The sequence below is a fragment of the Perognathus longimembris genome, chromosome 2 (genome assembly GCF_023159225.1).
Source record: "Perognathus longimembris pacificus isolate PPM17 chromosome 2, ASM2315922v1, whole genome shotgun sequence".
Classification (NCBI taxonomy): domain Eukaryota; kingdom Metazoa; phylum Chordata; class Mammalia; order Rodentia; family Heteromyidae; genus Perognathus; species Perognathus longimembris.
Window position 1 is genome coordinate 139,970,401 of NC_063162.1, and position 26,385 is coordinate 139,996,785.

At 40.1% G+C, this 26,385-nt stretch overlaps 1 protein-coding gene across 3 annotated transcripts in view; it reads left to right on the top strand.

The window, feature by feature from the left end:
* Cald1 (caldesmon 1) overlaps positions 1–26,385 on the top strand; it is a 183,283-nt gene that overhangs the window by 54,599 nt on the left and 102,299 nt on the right. For all 3 annotated transcript variants that reach the window (XM_048340258.1, XM_048340260.1, XM_048340259.1), the window contains exon 2: positions 7,910–8,002. The gene's annotated coding sequence lies outside the window, so the exon portion shown is untranslated. The remainder of the gene's footprint in view (positions 1–7,909; positions 8,003–26,385) is intronic.

The window sequence follows — 26,385 nt, forward strand, 5'->3', positions numbered from 1 at the left end:
ACAAGGAGATTCTAGCTTCTACAGCAGGCCAGAGTCACTCTGTTGCATTTGTGCTTGCACAGGTTTAACTGAAAGCCTACATTCGGTTTTAGTACAGCTCTGTAACGGAGGGGAGAAATGGGAAGTGCTGACTGATTAGAAGTTGAAGAGGAACAAGAGCATTCCACTTTGAGTGCCATTTTGCTTTTCGTTTTGTTTACATGAAGCAACTGGACATAAAAGAAATCTAGGGCTATGTGTTTAAATTTCAACCCGTGATTAAAACTAACGCAGAAAAAGATATTAAAATCAACAAATACAAACATATGACAGGGACAGGAAAATGAATCCACTTATGTCTAAGATTTTTACTAAGTCTATCAAGTTGAATGAATTACCCAATTGCCTTGCTGATATGTAGTCCCCACTGAAAAATGCTGAATTAGGACATTGCCTCTTTGTGAATACCTACAATTTCTAAATGCAAGCTTCATTGTTGAGATAAACAAAAATTAAAAATCTTAGAATTACACAGGTGCTGGTGACTCATTTCTCTAATCCTAGCTACTGAGGAAGCTGAGATCTTAGGATCACAGTTCGAATCCAGCTTAAACAGACAAATCCAAGAGACTCTTTTCTCCAGTTAACCAGCAAGAAGCTAGAAGTGAGACTAGCTCCAATAATAGAGCACCAGTCCTGAGTGAAAAAGCCAAGCATGAGCACTAGGCCCTGAGTTCAGTACTGGCACACACCCCAAAAAGGAAAGGTCGTGGCTGAAGCAAAGGATACATGGATTATTCTTAATTAAATGATTGTCCAAGGATAAACAGAAAAGGCTGCTTCAATAGGGCCTGCTATATGACATCAAAGTCCCTCCTTGGGACTGTTCTGTGAGCTTATTCTGCACCAATAAGGCAATTATTGTTTTTTCTTCTTGTACTAAATTGGCTCCTCTGAGAACATATAGTTATGCTGCATTCTTTACACACCATGGAGCGAGAATGTGAGGCCCTCTCTGAATTCAAGCCCCAGTACTCCATACCAGAACAAAAAGAGAAGAAGAGAGAGAGAAAGGGAGAAAGAGAGAAAGGAGGGGAAAAAGAAAGAGGGAAAGGGTAAGGAAGGAAAGAGGGAAGGAGGGAAAAAAGAAAGAGAAAGAGAAAAAGGAAAGAAGGAAGGAAGAAGCAAGTTTAAGGACTGGGAATATGGCCTAGTGGCAAGAGTGCTCGCCTTATATACACGAAGCCCTGGGTTCGATTCCTCAGCACCACATATAGAGAAAATGGCCAGAAGTGGTGCTGTGGCTCAAGTGGCAGAGTGCTAGCCTTGAGCAAAAAAAAAAAAAAAAAAGAAGCAAGTTTAAAGGTGAACCATCCTGCTTCCAAATGCAGAAAACAAGAAGGAAGAGAAAGGAGTTGGTATTCAGGTGGTAGTGGAGGGGCAGTGGGGGAGGGGCCGTTCTATAGCATGCTTCATTTAATACTATGTATTTTATATACTATTGCATTTATTTATTGTTAGGCACCCAACAAGCTTTTGTGAAGCATATGTTCTATGTCAGGCAATATGTTAAATTCTTGGGATATAATTACTGAGAATGATCTATCTTTGTCACCAAGGATAAAATGACACCCAGTATGGCAATTCTAGCCTAAAAATGCTAACAAAATACTGTGCATTCTCAAAGGGAACCCTCCAAGGTAGTTACTATTGTCTTTGTTTTAAAATTGAATTAACTGATATGGAACCAAGAATCTCCTGAGACCATACCGCTATTATAAGCGCACAGGTCTACAGGATTGTAGTGGCCTATCTCATTACACAATCCCATACTGTTTTAAGGGGAAAGACCTACTCATGATTTGATTGGCAGCTTTGTCTGCCACTCGGTACCTCTGTTTCAGAATGGAATTAGAATCTTCATTTTCACTGAATAATTTAATCATGAAAACCATTTCCATGTTTTCCTACTTTTTGTAGACTGTTTTGTAGTTACAGTCCTAATATATTACCCTCCAATTGCATCCTCAGCCTTATATCTACTCATTTATACAAATGCCTGTGGGTACTTCCCTACATATAATTCTGTACTAACACCAATCTAACCCAAACACTGGTGTCTTCTGCCTGTTAAGCTATGCAGCAAGCTGAGATATGAGCCCTGGGAAGAAAAACTCTGAGACTTTTATCTCAATCAGTTAAAAGCTGAAAGTACAGATGTGGCTTAACTGATAGAGCACTAGCCTTGAAAAAGAAAAACAAAAGTAAGAGTTCAAGACCCTGAGTTCAAGACCCAGACCTGGTACACACACACTACACACACACACACACACACACACACACACACACACACACACACACACAGAGAGAGTAAAGCAGATGAGAAAAAAGAAAGTAAGAGATCCCTACATAGGCATAGGCATGAAACTTTTTATTGCAATCTGAAATGCATTCTATAGATCCGTTTTACTTAAGGCTTACAAGTTTGAATGGGAACACTCCACTTTAAAAGTAAGAGGAAGACTCGTACACGCTCGTAATACACAAATGAGCTTTTCAAACTTAGGCTGGAAAGCAGGAGACTGCACATGAAGACAGAGAAGTAGACAATGAGCCCAGGGCTATGTATCAGTGAACCTTCATGGCACCTGGAGATGGGAAGTGGTCCCTGTATTTAAACTGTTTTGGTATGGGCCACTTGCAAAAACATCGAGTATTTCCCTTCTAAGATAGGGTAAACATATATAGGTAAATAGATATAGATTTATCTATATGTAAAGTTCACCAAGTTATTAGTAAATACTCCACTGTTGACTTTTAATTTAGAAAGAACTGACCAAATTGGTCCCAGCCTTCCCAACTCTGGTTTTTCTCTGCAGAGTTTGTTGATTTGCATTATCTTCTTGTTTTTTCTCATTGTTTATCTTTCCTTTTTATTGTCTTATTTTCTACTGGCACCATAGATGACCAAGGAATGGAACCTTTGTTATGTTAGAGCTCATACATTCTTTTTTTTTTTAAGAAAATGTGAACACAATTTAATTTCTTTCTGTGGTTTGGTACATAGCAGCATACAAGGTATATATTATAAATATAGGAATAACTTTAATCTCTCTCTTCTCATTAGCTTAATTTTTATTTTAATTTATTTATTTATTATCAAAGTAATGTACAGAAGGATTTCATATGTAAAACAGTAAGTACTTTTCTTATCAAACTTGTTACGTCCTCCTTCATTTTTCTCCCACCTTCCCTCCCCACAGTTGGTTTACAGCATATTGTCTTGTAAGTATTTCTGTTGCATTGGTTCACCTTGTACCCTTTGTCTCTCCATTTTGGTGTTCCCCTTCCCTTCCCTAGTTCCAATAAACGTACATAGAATACCCAGTGCACCAAAGTCAGTTACAGTGGCATCAGGGGTAAAGCCATGGGGAAGAAAGACAAAAGAAAAAGGCATAATTTCATATGGCACATTGGAAACGTTCTCTTTAGTTATCATCATCATAGATTGGCCCTTCCTCCTTTCTAGGCACATGGTATACAACCTTTCTAATGATGTATAATGTACAGAGAAGTAACAAATCATAACTATATGGAGTGATGAATTTCCCCAGAATGAAACAACTGTGTCATAACTTACAGATGAGGTGACTACAACTTTACTAGCCCTCCCTCAAAGCCCTGTTCGTGCTCCTTCAGTTACAAGCCTCCTACCATCATCATTGCCAAAGATTACCATTACCATACTTGTGTGTGTGTACACTGGTACTGTTACAGATGAAAGAAGAAATCAAGAGTCCAGGATGACTTATCCAAGCTCAATTCACTCATTAGTCAATTATTATTTAAATAACCTGAATCTCTGGCTAATACTCATTTCTTCCTTTTTGACACATTCCTACCTTCAGTTATACATGAAAATTACTGTTTTATTGTTACTGGCTCATGCTGACTAAAATTCATGCAACTATTTTTAAATATTGTATTTTAATATCCATCCATCCAAATTATTTGACTTCCTGCCAATCAAGACAAAAATAGCTACTTATCATTCCTTGGTCATTCCAAGGATTCTGTTCTGTAGCTTTTCATTCTTCTGTGTATTATTGAGAAATATTCTGCATTACCATCTAGCATATTAAGAATGAACAGAGTTTATAGCAACTTGTGTGTGTGTGTGTGTGTGCGTGTTTGTATGTATGTGACACACATGTATGCTGATAGTGGGGCTTGAACTCAGGGCCTAGATATTTCTCTGAGCCTTTGTGCTCAAAGCCCACTTGTGCCACAACTCCACTTTCAACTTTTTGATGGTTAACTGGAGATAAGAGTCTCATGGACTTTCCTGACCAGGCTAGCTTTGAACCTTGATCTTCAGATCTCAGCCTCCTGAGCAGCCAATATTATAGGCATGAGCCATTAATTAGGCAGCAGCTTTCTTCAAATTACCCAGTGAGCAGGGGACAGGGAACTCTATCATGCGACGTGAATTTTAAATGACCATGGGAATCCCTGGTATTCTTGCCTATGGGAAGGGACAGATCACCACCCACCTCTAATATCCAGGAGGAGCAACCTCTTTTTTTTTAGGACCATTGTGTGTGTGTGTGTGTGTGTGTGAGAGAGAGAGAGAGAGAGAGAGAGAGAGAGAGAGAGAGAGACAGAGAGAGAGAGAGAGAGAGAGCCTTTTGTTTAGCCCATTCTTCCGCGTAGTGTCCTCTATTCATGACATTTGAGCTGAATTCCATTGGGACTGAATAACACAGATGAGTTCCATGATCACAGAGCACATGGCTGACTCACAAAAGCCCTACACCAGCATTCTCAAGGACCCTGTTACTGAAACTCCCTTCCCTCAGTTCTTCACCTACATGACTCCTTACCAATGCACCTCCAGCTTAGGTGTCTTCTCTTCAGAGATACCACCCCTTACTTGGTTCAGTTATATTTCCTGCCACAGGTTAATTTGTAAGGAATCCCAATATCAAGGTGCTGGCATCTGGGGAGGGTCTTCCTACTGTGTGTCCTGTGTGCAGGGTTCACTTGGCAAGAGTGACAGAGCCCTAGTACTCAGGCCTCCTCATCTTATCCTAATTACTAACTCACATTGCCATTGACATATGGATTTGGGGATGAAGTTTCCAACTGTGTAGTCTTTAATGGGCACAATCAAACCATAACACCACCCATCCTACACTCCAGAGGCTTCCAAAAACATCATATCCTGCTGTGTTATTGACTGAATATCAGAAATACACGATTTCTGTACCTGACCAGAAAATAAGTTCTGAGAATGCTGACTTCTTTTTGTTGGTTGTTGTTGTTGTTGTTGGTGGTGGTGGTGGTGGTGGTGGTGGTCATGGGGCTTGAACTCTTGGCCTGGCACTGTCCCTTAGGTCTTCAGCTTAAGGCTAGAGCTCTACCACTTGGGCCACAGTGCCCCTTCTGGCTTTCTGGTGGTTAATTGGAGATAAGAGCCTTATGGACTTTCTTGCCTGGGCTGGCTTTGAACTGCGATCCTCAGATCTCAGCCTCCTGAGTAGCTAGGATTACAGGTATGAGCCACCATCACCTGGCAGGAAGAATACAACCATCCAACTGGGTCACCATGGGCTTATTTTCCAACTGGGTGAATTTAAACAATGAACTTCTCAGTCTTAAACTAAGCCTATACATCTTACAAGGTTCTTGTACTAATCAAGTAATATACCTGTATGTAATGTGTTTAGTATCTATCCTTGCACAAAAAAGAAAATAGTCAATAAACAAGTTATTGTTATTTTCATAACAAAAGCAGAGGAGAGATTTTTTCTCTGATAGAAAAGATTTAGAAATAGAATGTTGAAATGAAGGGGTCCTAATTCACCCGTGTAAGGTGCAATGTTAAATTAGCTCTTTGTTAATTGATTCTTCTTGCTGGCTATAAAGTTATTCCATTGGCCTTCACAGTGACCAAGTTCCTGTTGCAGTAATTAGTTATTATCTGACACCCTTCCCCCACTCCTATCCTCTAGAATCAATGTGGATCTTTCACAGAATGTTCATAGTAGACATTTTAAAGTATGATTTTACTTGCTCTTTCTTTGTGGGTATGTCCTGGCATTGTTTTTTCACATGAACAATCTAGAAATCTCCTAGTTACTATTTCTCATGGTTGAACCTAGAGAGTTTCCTGAAGGCCCAAGAAAATCTACTCTCAGCTAGAGCTCTGATGGACAGGAGGGAAGCCCTTCTTCCCTTTTATTACCCCCTTGCTTCTCCCACAATGAATGTTTTCATGTAAAATCCATTTCTCTCTACACTGAGTAGGTGGTTACATCTAAGTAGCAATAAATAGTGCCTGGCTGTTGGCCACTGGCTTGATGGGACTGGGGAGAAAGACAGGCTCTCACATGTCTAGCTGCCTCCCTCCCTTCCTTCCTCTTTCCTTCATCCTGAGCATTTTCCTGCCTTACCACGTCTAGTCTAGACTCAGCTCAGCCTGCAGAGAACTTCTGGCAAATGCTACTGAGCTGGGTCAGCCAGAAGTGCCAGGTGTGGCTTGAAGGAGTAAAACGAGGAATGGTTTCCTTGGGCATCTATTTGAAATTGCAGAGTAACTGGCAATAAATAGAGCAAGAGCTTGACAGAAAAAGCAAGAGCTTCACCAGCTGTCTCATCCTTAGACCTTAACTCTGAAAATAGAAAGTTATCTAAAGACAAATTCCATGTTTAGGCATTTTACCATTTACATTGTTTTCTCATTAATGTCTTCCTGTTTGTCTCACTAAGAGAAAAGTTCATGGGCATACACAGACACTGGAGATTAAAAAAAAAAAATCCACCCACTTACGGCATTTTCTTCTTCTACTTCCTTTCCTACTAAAAAAATGCTGAAGGAATTGAGAGCAGAGAAAGGGTTGTATTGTTTGTATCACCTTCTCTGCCTCATTATGAAGAATAACCCAGGGTACAGAAATCAAAAACAGTGACAAAAGGGAAGAAACTGAAGGGGAAAAAAAATAGCTGCGAACAGTACAATAAGAAATCACTTGTTGGGGCTGGGAGTGTGGCTTAGTGGTAGAGTGCTTGCCTAGCATGCATGAAGCCCTGGGTTCAATTCCGCAGTACCACATACACAGTAAAGGCCAGAAGTGGTGCTGTGGTTCAAGTGGTAGAGTGCTGGCCTTCAGCAAAAGCAGCTCAAGGACAGGCCCTGAGTTCAAGCCCCAGGACTGGCAAAAAATAAAATAAAATAAACTACTTGTTTCCATTTCTTGGATTTCATTTCAATAAGCATCATTTTATAGGATCATATGCGCACAGCTATTGAGCCCTTGTGATCCTCTCCTAAGAATATCCTCCTTTGTTTTCACTGTGTGAATTAATCATGTTTAATTAATCATGTCCATTCCACAGTGATACTCACTAGACACTATATTGGAAATGAACTATACAACTTGGGAGGGAAGGAGTCTAAGAGAGAAAAAACTGTGCTAAAATGAGGGATAGGGTGACCCTGTCACCCTAATGTACTCATTACCTGACTTATGTAACTAACTCCTCTGCACATCTCCTTTACCATAAAATTTAAATTAAAAAAGAATAACCCAGACGTTAATTCTATATTAATTATTTTATTTACCACAATAGCTATTTTTTATCTCAATTCTCAGGTCCCTCTAAGTCTTAATTAACAATTCCTGAGAAGCCAGAGTATTGTGGTACATACCTATAATCCTAGCTACTTAAGTGTCAGAGGTAGGAGTTTGAAGCCTGCCAGGGAAAGGTCTAAGGATGGTAACAAGTGTGAGACCCTCTGTTGACTTTTCAGTGCTGCAATAGCAAAACAAAGCAATGATACCTAAGAAGGAAAATTATATTTAAAATAGTCTACATTAACTAAAATACATTCCATTTCATTGTGTTTCAATCCTTTCTTTCTTTCCAGGTTTCAAGAAAGAGTCTGAGGATCATCTGATCAAATCACACAGGACTTGGTGAACAATCAGAGGCCAAATCTCAGACATCTGACTGCTTACCTGTGAGTACAGTCTCTGTGTTTTTCTTTTCATCGACTCGCTAACTGTTTCTACATTCTGGCACCTAATGACAGAGTTTGAGAAAAGAGTCTTCCCTTAAGAGCCTTCTCATTTACTTACTAATTAATCAGGTAGAATCTAACAGAGTTTGAAAGAACTATTTTCCTGTTTGTTTTTTTCTTCAATCTCGCTTTCTGCTTCCTTTTTTTTTTTTTTTTTGCTGTTTTCTGCACATAATCTATGTTCAAACAGTCCCATGTTAATAAGTCTTCATTTTTAGTGAGTAATGCTGAGGACTTGTAAGGAACAGGAGTCTGTCTTCCAGGATCAATAAACTCATGTTTGTGCAAACTTGTTGTGTAACTTCAAGAGCAAAGAGCAAGTTTTCCTTGCCTGGCAAGAGACTGTCTGCTACCTGGGAAACAGAAACAAAAAGATTTCTAAATTAGAACATGGAGAAATCAAAGGAAAGCAAAACTGGCCTCGGTAGGGAGAAGAATTTTTCAGGAGTGTAGCATAGTTCTCAAGCAATTATCCTGTCTGGATTCTATCAGCTGCTCTCTCTTGACTATCTAGACTAGTTTATTTGGGCTGTCATGGCAAGGTTTCATAGACTGAACTAAAACACAGTATTTTCTCACAAATCTGGAAGCTGGATGTCTGAGATCTGAGATCTGAGATCGAGGTGTTGCTGAAGAGGATTTCTTCTAAGATCTCTCTTGCAAAGGGCATCCTCTCTTCACCCGTCCAGGGCCTCTCTCTTTGTTCCTGAATGTCGTCTTGTAAGAACGCCAGTCATAGTAGCTGAGACTCACCCTAAAGACTTCATTTTAGTTGACCTCTTCAAAGACCTTCTCTCAAAATCCAGTTTCATTCTTTCTTACATAGAGGGGGGTGAGACTTCTTCAACAAAAGAGTGTGTGTGTGTGTGTGTGTGTGTGTGTGTGTGTGTGTGTGTGTGTGTGTGCCAGTTTGGGGTCTGAAATCCAGAGCCTCAGAGCTGCCCCTTAACTTTTTCACTCAAGGTCAGTGCTCTATACTTGAGCCATACCTCCAGTTATGGCTTTGTTTTTTGGTGGTTAATTGGAGATAAGAGTCTCAAAGACTTTTCTTTTCTGCCTAGGCTGGCTTTGAACTAAGATACCCTCATACCCTCAGATTTCAGCCATCTGACTAGATAGGCTTTCAAGCATGGGCCACGAGTGCGCAGCCTTAAACATTTTTTTTGAATCTGTGATTACTAGCAGAAAGGCAAGGCAATAAAAGATCTGGGTGCCTCCTCCTCCTTTTCTACATCCTCCATGCATTTGTTCAGATGAACTTTGAGATGCTAGCTTTCTCCAACTACTCACTCCGACACTTTCCTCTTCATGGTCCTAGAACAGCCAGAAAGAAAAAATAAAGTCCATTGTCTTGAAACTACCCCAAAATGCCACGGATAGTCAATTTAGGGATTCGACACAAAGTGCTATTTATATAAAATAAGAAATTCTGAAAGAAGAGGAAACAGCTCTCACTGGGACGTTCCAATGAATGATGGCCAGCGGCCAGCATAGGTACCTCCCAACTGTGTTTCATTAATTTAGTCACCTAAAGGGTTGGAGAAAAAGATTATTTCCCTAACAGCATGGGAAAGAAGTGTCGTGAGTTGTAAGCGCCTAGCCATCATTGCTCTTGTTTGAGAACCACATAAATGGGAGACTTTACAATCACTGTGGGCCAGTATTTTTTGAGCCAGTTGGAGCTCCAGATGGAACAGAAAGTGAAATTTGGGGATTTTTTTTTTTAGTCTTCCTTTCTTCCTCAAAATTTTGCAGAAGAAACCTCCCTTGGAGACCCCTGATGAAATGTTTCATCTCTTGTTTAGCTCAACGCTACCCAAACTGGTAGGATCCAAGGTCATTGTGAAACTAAGATGCTTTCCTTTGGATTTCTTGGAGTCGCTGTAGAATGAAGCTCCATGGGAGAAGGCTGGGAACCCACTCTTTTATCCAATCTCCCCTCAAGGAAGCTGCTCCAAGGGTGTTTGTTATGAGATACAAGAAGGCAAGTGCACAGTCAGCCTGGATGTAGCCAGTGTTCATCTGGGCATTACAGGGCCATGATAACACAAGGTCCCAGTCCTTTCTAGCTCTAAGAAGGCTAGAAGAACATTCCAGCTCACTGATTATAGTTCTAAGCTTGACTAAATAATGGAATTTCTTGGCCAGAGAACTGCATCTGTTCTTGAGAGGCCCCTCTGGGAAAGCACACATTTCCCATTCCACATAGCCATTGATGGACTATGCCAGGGTGGCCCAGCCCAGGTGGAGGTGCAGAAGACAGAAGGAGCTCTGTCTGGGACTCATTTCCAGCCATTGTTCCCACAGTGCACCTGGATATCCAATAAAGAGACAGATGATGCTATTTGACCCTGAACTTCAACTACCAAAAGTCTCACCTGGGGTTCCAAATGTAATATGGCTTGTACAACTAAAGGACATAGATTTAACTACTTCCAAACTCTGCTTTGAGATGTTCGGTACAATTAAGGTGTGACCCTCATGCATGACTCTCTGAAACAAGACTCTGAAATGGGGGGGGGGGATGCCCCAGAGAGAACTAAGACACTTTCCTTCCTACTCTTCTCTGTATCCCAAGTCTATCAATGTCAAATTAAATCTACAGTTTCTTTCAGTCCTTCTTGAGGAAAAGGCAAAGCTACAGTCACTGAAACAGATACTCTAGGCTATACTTATTTGTTGGAGGCTCTCCCTTCCTTCCCTTTTGCTAATTCCAAACAAAATGTCCATCATTCACTCTAACACCAGCTTTAAGGGCTGGAGACAAATGAAGTCTGAATATTCACGCCAATGTGGTCTAAATGAGCTGTGATTTCAGGATGCTGGCTGTTCCACTGACAGGGGGAAAAATGTGCTTTAATATCTTTGGCTGAAAAGACTTTCTAAAAGAAGGATGGAGAAAGCCAACATTAATATTGAGTCCTGTTATTTAATAACTAAAAATGATATAGTGTGGAATGGGGTATCCTGAGTTTGGGAGAGTGTGTGTTTATCAAATCCAGAGAACGCAAAATCAGGGCTGTGGGAGAGTGAATGCAAACATATGTCGTGCTTTAAGGAAGGAGCTCTACCAAGTACATTTTCTGTAAGTTCTTCAAAGAATTTCTCCTATAAATATATAAAGCCCATGATTTTGATCCTGATTTTATCACAGATTTACAAAATGTATAACTGCAGGTGGTCCCTGACTTACAATGGTTCTATTTAGGAATTTTCAACTTTATAATGGTACAAAAACCATATGCACTCGTTAGAAACTGTACTTTGAATTTTCCATTTGGATCTTTTCCCGGGCTAGTAATTGGTAGCCCAATACTCTGGGCAAGGTTGGGCACCATAGTTATTTCTCAATCAAACCCACTATCATGAGGACAAACCACTGATACACTAAACTTTACCATGAGGCTATGCTACCATATTTGATAGGTTAGGTATGGAAAATGTATTTCCAATTTATGATGGGTTTCTCAAGATGTCAGCTCAGTGTAAATCAAGAAATATCTGTGTAAAGACTCTGAGAACTGACCTAAGTGCCTCCCACAAATCACTGGCTAATGGTTTATAAATCAATGAGGCAATTATAAGTTGAGATTGATGAAGGAGTCTGTGGTCATTATTGCCAGCACCTTCCTCATGCATACATTTTCACTTACTGGGTCATTTGTTCGACAGAGATGAGTTGCTGAAAGTTGAAGTGGGTCAACTCCAATGCAGGTGCTATTTTAGGCCTGGGCTACATTAGCAATTCTAGTATTATCTCCAGTAAAATAAACTCTTTTTTTAAAAAAAATCAATGCAGTGGAAATTTTGGCGAAGCCAATAATGTGTTCACTGACGTAAATCATGATGCCTGATACTCTTTATTTGTTTTTCATTGGTCTCATCCTGGCAAAGGGTCATAATACTTCAAAATTTTCTCTGCCTCCTCATGCACCTCATATAATGAACATGTAGTTTTTAAAGTAACCAAAATGAAGACCAATGTAAAGTTGTTGTGACATTTCTATGGAATGTTCCTAAGAATATTTAACTTCTTTCTAAGAAGTTGAAAGATTATGTGCCATGAAATCAATGGAGCTGTAGTCATAAAGGCCTGCCACAAGCCCATACTTAACGTTTTTTACGTTTAATATTGTACTCTGTTTCTTAAAGAAAGCCTCTCAATCATCAGTCTCCTGAATAATCTTCAAGTCCCACAAAACCTAGATATGTCCTCAAATAGGCTTAGATGGCTTAGCTTCTATGTAAAGCTAATTAAATGAGTAAAGCAAAGACATGGTCAAAGTATGAAGAGTGACGATTTATTTCTTTTTAAGATTTTAGGATGAATTCAGCTTATTTTCTTAAGTGAACCCCACTTAAGTGAAATAATAAATCAGTTTGCCAAAGTACAAATGAACATAAACAAGAGATTCATTTTTACTTCATTAATAAACATCACATATGAGCTAACCCTAACATGAAGCAAGCCAAACCCTCCTGACAGGAAATGGCTCCTGGTAAGACTTCATTGGGAAGCATAAATCCTTCCAGGCTATCACATAAGGCCCTTGGCCCTGTTGACCTTATATCATCCATTTACAAGTCGTATAACATTTAACAGAGTGTTCTAATTAAGCATATAGGGCTGGGGATATAGCCTAGTGGCAAGAGTGCTTGCCTTGTAAACATATATATTCTTGGACCAGGTTAGCTGGGTGTAGATTCCAGATCTACAGCCATTATCTAGCTGTGTGACCTTGGGCAAATAAATAACTCACCATCTCTGGATCTTGACTTTTATTTTAATCTGTAAAATGGATACTGAAAGTATAGCTATGAGAATTTAAGTTGATATTTGTAAAGTTTTCAGAACTGTGCTCAGTACATAGATGGTGCTCCATGACTGTTAAATAAGGGAACTCTGTGTGTGTGCGCGTGCGTGTGTGCGTGCGTGTGTGTGTGTGTGTGTGTGTGTGTATGTACTTCGACTTGAACTCAGGGCCTGGGCACTGTGCCTTAGCTTTTTCTCTCAATGCTGATACTCTACCACTCTACCAGCCACGTCTCCACTTCTGGCTTTTTGGTGATTAAATGGATGTAAGAGTCTCACAAACTTTCCAATCCTGTACTGGCTTGGGACCAAGATCCTCAGATCTTAGCCTCCTGGGATGGCTGGGATTATAGGCATGTGCCACCAGCACTGGCCTGCAGACCATGTTTTCTTCAAAACTTTAAACTGGAATGTTCTTTGGGATTCATGCATTCCCTGTCTCCCTCAAATAATTACCTCTTAAGAACATTTGAGTTTGTCATGCTTGATATAAATGCTCATATAATGTACAAACACTCCCACACTTAGCAACACTTTCATGGTTCCTGAGAATGAAATGAGGCCAATGAGGATGTCAAATAGGAGCCATTTCTAGGCCCTGGTGCTCTCCCCACAAGTGTTCCAATCAGCTTGCTTGTCCCTATTTCTAGACCAGAAGTCACAGAAAGACACAGGGAATGGATATATGGAGTAAGTACTTGCTTCAGAGCAGAGAAGTACATTGTCTTATGCCAGAGTTGACAGGACCATTTTCACTTAGGACAAGCTACCTTATGCTGGGGATAGAAATAACCAAAATCTCACTATTTTTTATACACAGTTGACTTGTCACCCATTGTTTCTCATTAACCCTGGTGAGACAGGGGGGTCTCTGGTCCATGTCATTGACTTCCATAGTCAGTGACACCCCCCGAAATCTATCCTTGGGATATATTGTCCACCATGGTGGAGAGAAAGATCTCTGAAGGGACTCCCATCAGCAAAGCTACTCAGAAGAGACATGACACTTCTGTTCACTACTCACTGGCCAGAAGCAGTCATGTGACCCTTGTTGGCACAAGGAGAGCCAGCAAGTGCATTTGTGTGGTGATCCCAGAAAGGTAAGGCAAGAGCATGAGACAAACTGTGCTTAGAACCAAACTGGGGCATTATTTGGTAGTCTCCATCCAAGATTCTTAAAACATATAGCTAATAATCCCTATACATGTATAGCAGAAAGCATTTGAGGCAATATCCAGAAAGATCTAATCCCTAATGTGCATATGACCATATAAAATGATGCTTATTGAAATGAACTCCAAGAAATGGAAACAAGAGGGTTTGTTTTAGTGTACTGTTTGCAGTTATTTTTTTTCTTTCTTTTCCCCCAGTTTGGTTTATTCCCTGTTGTCACTGTTTTTATTTCTGTACCCTTTGTCTTGTATATAAGTTTGAGGAAGGGAAAGGGGATCACAGAAACGGTGGGACAAAGGGTGAACCAATGCAATAGTGCTACTCAATAGACCCTATGTTGAAAGTGAACTTTACATCTTGGGGGGGAGAAGGGGAAATGAGGTGGGGGAAGCAGGAAGAAATGAGGGAGAGGGTAACACTGTTTAAAAAGAAATGTATTCATTAAATTATATAACTGTAACCCCTCTATACATCACTTTTACAATAAAAAAAATTAACTAAAAAAAAACCCACCCCAAAACTTGAGCTAGACTCTAGAAAAGCAATGGGGTTTGCAAAAGGAGTGGAGGGCACTTCTGATTACAGGAAAGAGAAGACAAAAGCCCAGAGTCCAAAATGAGAGCTAAATCATTGTGAGTCTCCAGAGTTTAGTCTGAGTGGGAGTTGTATTTGTGTGAGAGAATGAATTAAGGAGAGGAATCGTGTCATGGCTGGAGCACAGCTGTTTGATGGAAGGCTTTGGGGAGTTACAGAGAAGCAGGTAGATAGTGGCAGGTGGAAGGGAAAGGTAAACCTCTCATTGTTAGGTGATGCTCAGTTCTTCCCATACCAGGAGTCCCAGATGCCTAAGCGCTTCTCAGACCTCAAGGCTGTAGTAAACCTCAAGTTGCTCCTGCTTCCATTTTAAGGCATGTTTTGATCACTCCTTCTGCGGACATAGAATATCCAAGTTGAAGTGAAATAGCCTCTCACGGCTGGGGTCAGTTCAGCATTTTTTGCTATGTAACATCTGTTTTTGAAATTCGACTGAGACCCTGACTTAAATCTGTTTAACTTAAAAAGCAGCAAGAGAACATCTTGTTTTCATGAATATCCAGGGGCTGTATGTCAACAAATAAAAGGTCTGTTTGTGGTATTCAAAATGGAAAAGCTGGTTGTGAGATGTTCGGCCACTGGGGTAAATTTATTATGAACTGTTCATTTCTTGGAATCATGAACCAGAGTTTGAAAACACAGTGGGCCAGCTTCACTGAGATCGGCAAGTTTCTGCTTGCTGATGGGTGAAAAGCATGCTTGTATGGTCAGAAGATCACTGAACTGAGTAGATCCAGAAAAATGCCTTCTTTCCTGCCTTCCACCCTAGTTTATGTCTTACATGAACTCCCATGTCTGCATAAATTCGAAGGCATAGTATCTGGTGGATCAGAATTTTTGTATTACTTATATAAGACCAGCAGTGGGAAAGCAGGGGATAAGAATAGTTTACCATCCCTCAAACCAAGCTAGTAAAGTTCTTTCTCCTTCAGAAGAGGAAAGTTGGAAGTCTATTTATTTATATCCAGAGGGATGAGCATCTGGACTACAATAGATGTCAGTGTGTATTTGATGAATGAGTACAAACTGTGTTCGCTGAGTTGCTTATGTTCTCTTATGAGGAACTGATGTTTCCTTAATGAGTGCCTATCTCTGTGTATGAATATTCCTGTTTGAGCTGGGTGCCAGTGACTCTGCCTGTAATTCTAGCTACTCAGAAGGCTGAGATCTGAGAACTGTGGTTCAAAGCCAGCCCAGGCAGCTAAATCTGAGAGACTCTTAGATCCAGCTTATCACCAAAATGCCAAAAGTAGAGGAATGGCTCAAGCGATAGAACACCAGCTTTGAGTAAAAGAGCTAAAGACCCAGATCCTGAGTTCAAGCCCTAGCACTGGCACAAATAAGCATACATAATCAGATCATTCTTGCTGTTTTCTCTTTCTTTCTTTCTTTCTTTCCTTCTTTCTTTCTTTCTTTCTTTCTTCCTTCCTTCCTTCCTTCCTTCCTTTCTTTCTTTCTTTCTTTCTTTCTTTCTCTTTCTTTCTTTCTTTCTTTCTTTCTTTCTTTCTTTCTTTCTTTCTTTCTTTCTTTTCTTTCTTTCTTTATTTGTACTGAGGATCAAACCCAGAATGTTGCACTTGCTACCCAAGTGCTTTTACCACTGAGCTACATCCCAGCCCTGTAGTTTTCTCTAATAGCAGATGATTTCTTTCCCTTCCTTCCCCTCTCACAGTATGTATTTTACTTATTTATTGCCTGTCTCTGTCATCAGATTGTAAGGAGAGGGTAGTTGCATTCATGGATTATGTGCTGTGCCACACAAAACAATACTGCGTGACTGATTCTTCATAAACATATGTCAAATGTCTTTATCAAAGTTTTCATGTGACAGTTCTACTGTCTCAGCCCCTCTTGATTTTATCTGGATTTAAACGCAATGAAGAAGGCAATAGAGCTTAGAATGCCACTGAACTTTTTGCACAATAACATATTCCATGTTCTCATTCATTTGCCACTTAATCTCCCTCTACTGAAAATGCTTGCTCACTGAGACCTTAGGATAACAGTTCAACGCCAACCAGGAAGCTATATCTGAGAGACACTTATCTCCAACTGGCCAGCAAAAAGCTCAAGTGGTAGAACACTAGCCTTGAGCAAAAAAAGCCAAGTGAGAATATAAGGTTCTGAATTTAAAACCCCTAAACTGTCACACACACACACACACACACACACACACACACACACACACACACACACACACACACACCCGCCAACCAGCCTACCTGGTAATGACCGTCCATGGTATAGAGTGGTTTCTACACACCTTAGCAATGATTAGGCAAAATATGAACCCTTCAGCTAAAGTTGAAATGGTGCTCATTTGTTTATAAGAGGTACAATCCCACAACAGATTTTTTTTAAAATTCCTTTGTATATTGGAAAACATTCCCAAAGAAACAAAGTTGAATGCGGGAAAACTATCTCGAGAAAAGAAAAACAATACAGCAAATTCTGAAGAACTTTACTTTTAATAGGTTGATCTGTCGCCCAGCTGGCCGCAGGGCGGACTACTTGTAATATATACTTTTGATAGGCCACATGTAGTTCTTGGAACTGTTTATATTAGGCTCCAGAAACTTAATTATTCTAAAATTGGCAGGGCTGTCTTTGATTACTTAATACAAAATTGCTTAGTCATCTTTCTACATAGTGTGGATAGCTTTTGTTTAAGTGCAAAAATATTGAGAAATACAAATGTGCTCCAACAAAAAGATTTTAGGTCAGGTAGAAAAACAAGGTATCTTTTTTTTCTCCCCAAGTTCTTTAACAGGTGGTTGCCACATGTTTAATTTGACAAACTAGGTAACTGTTAGAGTCAAAGTCCTTAATTACAAGTATTTTTCCATTTTCTTTGTGGATTTTGTTAGAAGTGAAACCTGAACATTTTACGAAGTGCAGGTTTTCCAGCAAGAGTGTGACGAAACGTACAATCAGCCAGCAGGCCAGCTTTCTGGTCTGGCTGTCAATTCAAGCCATTTGGAGCACATTTGTTAGAAAGACGCTGTTTTCAACTCCTTTGGTTTGAATCTGGGTCCCACCATCTTTGATCTACTGAATTCCAAAGCCAGTGTAAATGTATGGACCTTCCACAAGGAAGTGGGTTGACACATGAGTTTCTTCCATATATTTTCAAATCTATGTGGTGCCAGAGGTGTCCAATTTTTTTTAATCATAAAGGTGATGTACAGAGGGGTTACAGCTACATAAGTAAGGTAATGAGTATATTTCTTTTCAAGCAGTGTTGCCCCCGCCCTTGTTTTCTCCTGCTTTCCCTCCCCCCTGGCTTCCCCCTGCCCCCAAGTGGTAAAGTCCATTTCCAACATAGTGTCTAGTGAGTATCACTGTGGCATTGGTTCACCCTTTGTCCCACCATTTCTGTGATTGCCCTTCCTGCCCCCAAATCAGATAAATTTGTATACAAGAGGAAGGGTACCGAAATCAGAAAGAGTGAGCACAGGGTAGAGGTCTCCAATTGTTACCCCTGAAATGCCTGTGACAACCTCACACTCTTCCTGTGACCCACGCTGGGGCACCAAAGAGAGATGGTGAGAAAAGATAAGAGTCCTGGCGGCCAATGGGCAGGGACACTGGGCCTGGGAATGGGAGGTTCTCAAGCAAGAATTCAGAACTGCACCTTATGTTTCTAATTACTAAGCATGGTTAGAGAACAAAATCAGACAACACTTTTTTTTTAAAAGACTGATGGAAGCATTTAAATCAGCCCTGAATGTCAGTGATTTTTAATTATGATGGAGGAGTGGCAAGCAATCTCTAAAGGCCATGGGAATTTGAATCAGTTCAATCCTGATTCTCATCTTTAAAAAAAAATAAATTATCATGTATCTTCTGTGTCTTTTCTTTTGCATGTCCCGGGACAAACCAATTCCCTTGCATACAAACACCTAATACGCCTCTTCCTGAAGCTAGAATGTTATTTTCCTTGGGAGGAAAATGACCACAAACATAAAACATAGTGGTCTTTTGATAATATCTTGGCCAAGTTGATCTGTTTACCAGTTAAGTTCAATGAATAAGCAATGCCCTGGAATCCATTCCAATTTAACAAGTGTGAACTTAACAGTGAGTGTAAAAAGAACAGTTGCTAAGAACTTTGGGGGATAAAAGAACGTGAGTAATCACATCAAGGAGATCTTATAGAGAAGACAGGCATTTACTTAGTAATTGAAATACAGGTAATAAGGGGCTGGGGATATAGCCTAGTGGCAAGAGTGCCTGCCTCGGATACACGAGGACCTAGGTTCGATTCCCCAGCACCACGTATACAGAAAATGGCCAGAAGCGGCGCTGTGGCTCAAGTGGCGGAGTGCTAGCCTTGAGCGGGAAGAAGCCAGGGACAGTGCTCAGGCCCGGAGTCCAAGGCCCAGGACTGGCAAAAAAAAAAAAAAAAAAAAGAAAAAAGAAATACAGGTAATAAGACTAAGCACAAATAGAAATGTGTTATGGGTATCAATACAAATCATGTCAGTACATGGTGCAAAAATCCTAGTCTTCTGCTGGTCTTCAGCAGGTTCTCACTGCAACGCCATTCTTTATACAAAGAAAGACCCAGGTCCAGGCATGGTAGCTAACATCTGTAATCGCAGCTACGTGGGAACCAGAAGTAGGAGGATGGCAGTCCTAGACCAGTCCTCCACAAAACTAAGACCAGCCAGCAAAATTATTGTCAGGTAAAATATGATCATCTTGGAACCATGTTTATAATAGATTTTTTTTTTCACTGTGATCTCAGCACTGGGCAAGCCGAGGCTAGAGGATTGTGAGTCTAACCTGAGCTATAGAGTGAGACACAGTCTCAAACAAAACAGAAACGAAACAAAACTCTATGATTTTTAAAAAAAATAAATCTTCATTTCCAAGAAAACCACTCTCTGAGTTGTATGATTCAGTTTGATCTCTGTGTGGGCAGTGTCTCCACTTTTTTTTTTTTTTTTTTTGCATTTGTTAAGAATTTTCCTTTCTCAGTATCGAGTGCTTAGTCACTACATTAATCCATCCAAACAAACCCTCCCAAGCAGAACAAAGAGGCTGTCCATCCACTTGAAGAGGTGGACCTGTACAATAGCCCACACTTCAACACTTTCTTCCCCACGAGATGATGAGGTCTTAGAAGACAGCTATCCAGAGAGCATGGCTTACAAGGGCATCGCATGGCTTCACACCACCCAGAAGTGGGAGATTCTTACAGCAGCGCTGTCCAATAGAGCTTTCTGCCATGTTGAAAGCGTTCTCTATACTTATGTGGGAGCCACTAAGTACACATGGCCGCCAAGCACTTGAGATGGGACTAGTGAAGTTGAGATACTGAATTCCTCATTTTAAGTTACTTAAATTATCTCATTGGACAACACGGACTTAGACTGTTAAAATATATATCACTCTAACTCTACACAGATGGCATTTCACCTCTATTCCAGTGAGAGAGGTAGCCCTCCTCACTGCTGAGTGGTTTTATTCGAGCCAATGTCTACTTCATATTTGGAATATGTGTGGTAATTGGGTATCTGCTTCTGTCTTTCAGACACACATATATTTATAAGAGTTCTTTGCCTTTTTTCTATGCTGAGGACCAAACCTGGGGCCTTGTGCTTGCTTGGCAAGTGACCTTCCACTAAGCTAAATTCCCAGCTACTCCTACAGGTCTTACTTTCTTTTTGTAGCAAGGGTGTGGGTTTTTCCTCACTTGGACACAATTGGTGGAAAATTTGCACCTGTTCATATGCCTGCCATTTATTATTTCCTATGGGTCATAAGAATATCAGTGAACACATGCCTATTCTAATTTACTATTAACTCGTGTCTTGCAGTCTAATTCTCTGATTTTGTCAGGGAAAAATAATTTCGCTCTGGGGGCTGGGAATATGGCCTAGTGGCAAGAGTGCTTGCCTCATCATATACATGAAGCCCTGGGTTCAATTCCCCAGCACCACATATACAGAAAGCAGCCAGAAGTGGCTCTGTGGCTCAAGTGGCAGAGTACTAGCCTTGAGCAAAAGGAAGCCAAGGACAGTGCTCAGACCCTGAGTTCAAGGCTCACAACTGGCAAAATAATAATAATAATAATAATAATAATAATAATAATAATTCCGCTCTGAATAAACAATGGAAGGTATTTTTTTCCAAATGTTCACTTCTCCTCACTTTCTTAAGCAAGTTACACGTTTCTTTAGAGATGAATCCCAATATAAATACTTTCAGGAGCCAGCATGAAAGTTCTATATGTATTCATGCCGTTTCTTTAGGTGGATATATTTCCTCTTTCTGCTAGGAAACAAAATAATGATAACTGTAAGAGTTTTGAAGCATATCAATTCCTCCATGCTATTTATGGTAATATTTTAAGATGTGACTTACAGCCCCTAAATATGTTGCCCTCTAAATTTAGATTTCACAAAACTAAATTGCCTAACTGAGTGCAAAGATATTGCTTTTAGAGTGATATATGTGTTGGTTTTCCCATTTCACAGACTGAGAAATGTAATTAACTCATTAACTTGTTCTTAGTAGAGCTTTGTGTTTTGGATTGAACTGGCTAGGGAAACAGAGAACTTGAGCAAACAACACTCCTCGGGCTAATATTGGTTCTTATTTCTATGTGGCTGGTCTCAGCAAACACATGTTTCCATGATTGCTTGTAGGTGGGGACCATGCCAATACTGGGGCTTGAACTCAAGACCTAATGTGCTCTCACTTGGCTTTTTCAGTCAAGACTGGATCTCCTGTTTAAGCTACATATCCACTTCCAGCTTGTTTTTTTGTTTTTGTTTTTGTGGTTTTTTTTTTTACCAGTCCTGGGCCTTGGACTCAGGGCCTGAGCACTGTCCCTGGCTTCTTCTTGCACAAGGCTAGCACTCTGCCACTTGAGCCACAGCACCACTTGTGGCCGTTTTCTATATATGTGGTGCTGGGGAATCGAACCCAGGGCTTCATGTATACGAGGCAAGTGCTCTTGCCACTAGGCCATATCCCCAGCCATCCCCCCCCCCACTTTTTTTTTTTGGCTGGATAATTGAAGACAAAAATCTTGTGGACTTTTGTGCCTGAACTGGTTTTGAACCATGATCCTCTTATCTTGGCCACCTGAATAGCTAGGATTACAGGCATGAACCACAACACCTGGCCGCTTGTATTTTTTTTAAGTAGCAGAGATCTTGGAACAAGATAATGAGGGTTGAGCAAAAGTTAAGTCCAAACTGTACATTACAATCCATTTGTTTATTTGGGTTTTGAGTCCCAAATGAACCATTCAGTTCAGAAAAGAGCAAAGTGGGCTGATAAATTGATTTTTTTAAGGACAAAAGTTCATTTTCTACAGCTATAAAGAAAACACTGCCAGATTTACTGCGTAACTACTGCAAATGTGGGTTTATATAACTTTTGAGATTCATATATAATCTAGTACCAATGCCTTTGATTCATTTTATAAACACTGATCAGCTAATAAAATCCAGAGAGATGAATCAGCTTGAATTACATTTTCCATGTTCAAAATGGTAAAATCTTATACAAATATCTAGAGACTCAAGTCAGATGCTATGACCCAGTCATGAAATGATTTAAGAAGACTGTTTCTATTCACAAGTTGCCTTAAGGATAAAAGCATATGGAAGGTAAAACATTGGTTTAAATTTTCTTGAATGCTACTTGGAGAAAACAATTGATGAGTGAGGTGGTCTAAGTCAGTGATTATTAATGATCAAAACGAATTATGTGTGTTCAAGGAAGGGAACCTCACTTTTAAGTGAGTGTCTGTAGGAAAGCATTGTGAAGGAAATGAAATTGGAGTCAGAGATAAAGGACCAAATAGAATGTGGGTAGTAAAGAGGAACAGAATAGAGGGAATGAAAATGAAGGGGTAGAAAGTTATAAAATACATCTGAGAGGTAATAAAATGTGGCATTTTTTAAAATGTAGGATGCTGTGGCCATTATAAGCTTGAAAGGAAGGTTAAATACCCAGATCATTTTTACCAAGAAAGGAGGAAATATGAGCCATTAGGTACATCTCTCCTAGAAAGGAGGCCGGCCACACAAGGCCGCATATGAGGTCAGGCATATGAGTATAATCTGGCACAACTATGTCTATCCAAAGCTCAGAGAGCTTTGTTCCTGTCTCCTACGACCGAGTCAAAGTCACTGTTTACCCAAGTTTTACGGGTGAGTGCAATTAAAAGGCTGATGTAAGTAAAGATCATTTGAAACAAAGATGGGGAATCTACTGAAGTGAATGGCATTCAGCCATCACCCAGAACTGGGTGAAGAGAAGCATCATTGCATTTTAGTAATCGCCTGGCTGAAACCAGCCCAGATTGTTAGACAAAATATGCTTCCTTCTCACACAAAGCTGCAAATTCTAAAAACTAAACACAAATAGTAGAAAATGCTTGTGAACCAGGTTGAAGAGGCATAGCAAGTTTGTGTAAAATGTCATTTCCATCTATAACCAAATGCCTGAGGCTGAATACTTGATAATGAAAAGAAGTTCATGCAGCTTGTAGTTCTGGAGATCCAGCAGCATAGCATGGCTATATTTTGGCTATTCTAGTGAAGGCCTCGTGGTGATGACATCACAATGGCAGGGGTGATGACATCACAATGGCAGGGGTACACGTGAGAAGAGGGAGAGATCACAAGACAGGACAGGAAACCAGAGGACAGGAAGGGTCTACTCTTGCTCTTTTCTAACAACTCTGGTGAGGGAACTAACCAGCTCTTCTCCCTCTCCCTCAGAACTTTAATCCCTTTCCACAGGCAAGCCTAGCATGGGACTTCCAACTTCTTACAGGCTCCACTTTTTAAAGGTTCCCACTTCTTAACCTCACGTCAGAGACCAAACTTCTAGCACAGGGCTTGGAGAACAAACTACATCCAAGCTATAGAAGCCCAACAGACAAAGAAATAGACTTTCTAGGAAAGCAAACAGCTTTTCTGATTTGTTCATATTCCATTTCTAGTGCCATGGCAAATTGGAACACAGTAATACTTCACAGATGTTTATTGAAAATCGTTGGTATAAATGTTTTTGTGAGGCTTACTTGAAGTAGTTGGATTATGAAATTTATAGTGGATGAAAAATGATGACTAATTGACAGAGCCTCTTGTAGGAATGGTCATGAGCACTGGAGGACTTGATTTTGAGAATAGTTCTGTTGAAGACAAATATACAGAATAAAGAATAGGAATAGAGAATATGAATGTAGATGAAATATGAAATAGAGAATATGAATATAGATGAATATAGAGAAATAGAGGAAGAAGTTGTATGATACATGGGATGAAATTTTTTAAGGTCCTGGGATTTGAACTCAGGGCCTGGGTGCTGTCACAGATTTTGTTCTCAAAGCTGGTGCTCCTACCACTTGAGCCACACCTCCATTTCTGACTTGTTGGTGGTTCTCACAGAGTTTCCTGCTTGGGCTGGCTTCAAACCATGATCCTTGGATCTGAGCCTCCTAAGTAGCTAGATTACAAGAATGAACTAATGGTACCTACCTAGAAGAAACTTTTAAGATATGAATGTATATAGTTACCCTGTCAAATAAAGGACTATCCCTACTTGTGAGACTTAAGAAGCACTAATAATAAAATAACAGACACTCAGTAAATATTTGGAAGGCTAATGTAATTGAGATCTCTTTGAGTTGGTGGTTTTATGATTTAAATGGGCTTGAAACTGAAGGCACATGTAATTTATAAGATCATTCTGGTTCAAGCTCTTGTGATCTAATAGTTAAAATGGAGATCACTGACAATCATCCACTTAGACCTTCTCTGGGATGCTCTTAATTAAGCTCTAGAATGGAAAACAAGTCCTGGATTAGCCTCAGAATACTATAATCATTTTTGAGTGTATACTTTGAAATGCTATAAGATAATGATTATAATAGCTACCTCACAGATTTATTATGTAAATAAAATAAGACCACACATTTTAGAAATATCCCAGTAGAGCTATCAAGCTGTAAAAAGACACAGAGAAAAACTTGACGTGCATATTGTTACTGAAAGAAACCAATCTTAAGAGGCCCCAACACACCTTTGTGGTTATGAGTATATGACATTCTAGAAAAGCCAAAAAGCTAACGAAACATAAGATCAGAGGTTGTTAGTAATTGGGGATATGGAGAAGGTAAAAGGTGAAGAGTTGTTCATTATAAAATATGTACCCAGCACTATTGCAAGATGTGAAACATATGCTACTCCAACAAAGTAGCCTAGATTGGGTGTTTTAAAACAAGAATCATTTATTGTGTCACATTTGTGGAGGTTGGAAGTATGCAGTCAAGTGGTAGACAAGATCATGCTCTCTCAGAAGGTACTAGAGAAAGAGTTGTGCCATTCATGTCTCTCAGGTGGAAGCAGCAGGTGTTGTCATAACATCCTCCTTGTATCGTCACAATATCTCTTCTCTTTGCATCCCTTTTTGTATCACATCTCCCTCCTTTTAATATGACAGTCTTTTATTGAACTAGGTTCCATCCTAGCAATTTCATCCTGTCATGATCTGAATAAGGCCATATTTTGAGATACTGGAGATTAGACTTTAATTTTTTTGTAGAGGGGGGAACAAATTAACCCAATTTTAGGAGAAAAGTGGACAGGATAGAGGAGGGAGAAGTATAAGGGAAATGCAGTTTCTGTTCTGAAATAAAGAAACTATGTCTAAGAAACAAATTTTTAAAACTCTATGAATGAAGAAAGTGTTTAAGTTTAAAAGATGGCCAGCCAGTCGCACAGTACATCTTTAGTGTTCATTAATTTCTGAGGCTGCATTAATTTATTCCATGCCTATGACACACGAGTTTTATTCTTCTTTGTCCATTTTTACTAGCATCCATTTGTATTGCAAGGGGTTTCATTTTAACATATTCCTATATGCATATAACATACCTTGACTAGATCCATACCTTCTACCACTCTCAAACACATGAATGTGTACTTCCCTTTGGCTGCATTTCTCTTCCTTGCTACTCTGTTCAATAGTGACACCTGAGAGCTTCCTTGGGCCTAGGATCATTCTGTCTTGATACTTTATCACTTCATTGGTTGGGACTTTGTTTCCTAACCAGTTTTGATGGAAAGAATTCATCCCTGACTGGAGGTAGGGAGGAAATGAAGTATTACCAACTGGGGACATGTAAGCTGCTGCTCTTAAAAGGGGCAGGAGGGAGGGAATCACTTACAGTTCTATCCAGAGGAGCCAGACATGGCTCCTCTTACACAGAAACAACGCCAGAGAAAAGTTGTTATATAAAGATACCTTGATTTCAGACCAACCAAGAACCATTTTCACAAATATACACACCTTCTTTCTCTCTCTCTCTCACACACACACACCAAGAGTTACACAGACGTGTTTTACTTTCTCTCCTCCTTTAGCTAGAGCCACCTGATATCCACAGAGCAAACTCCAAAAGGCATTGGTCTACAGAGATGAGTTGCATAGAATAACGTTCTCTCTCTTTTTCTTTTTCTTCCCCCCCCCTTGGTGTCTCCCCATGGCCAATCAACAGATAGTTTTCCCATGGTCAGAACATGAGAAATAGAGCTGGGCACGGGTGGCTTATGCCTATAATCCTAGCTACTCAGGAGACTGCGATCTGAACATTGTGGTTCAAAGCCAGCCTGGGAAAGAAAGTCCATGACACTCTTATCTCCAATCAATCACCAGAAAAATGGAAGTGGAGCCGTGGCTCAAAGTGGTAGAGCACAAGGGCACCGTGCAC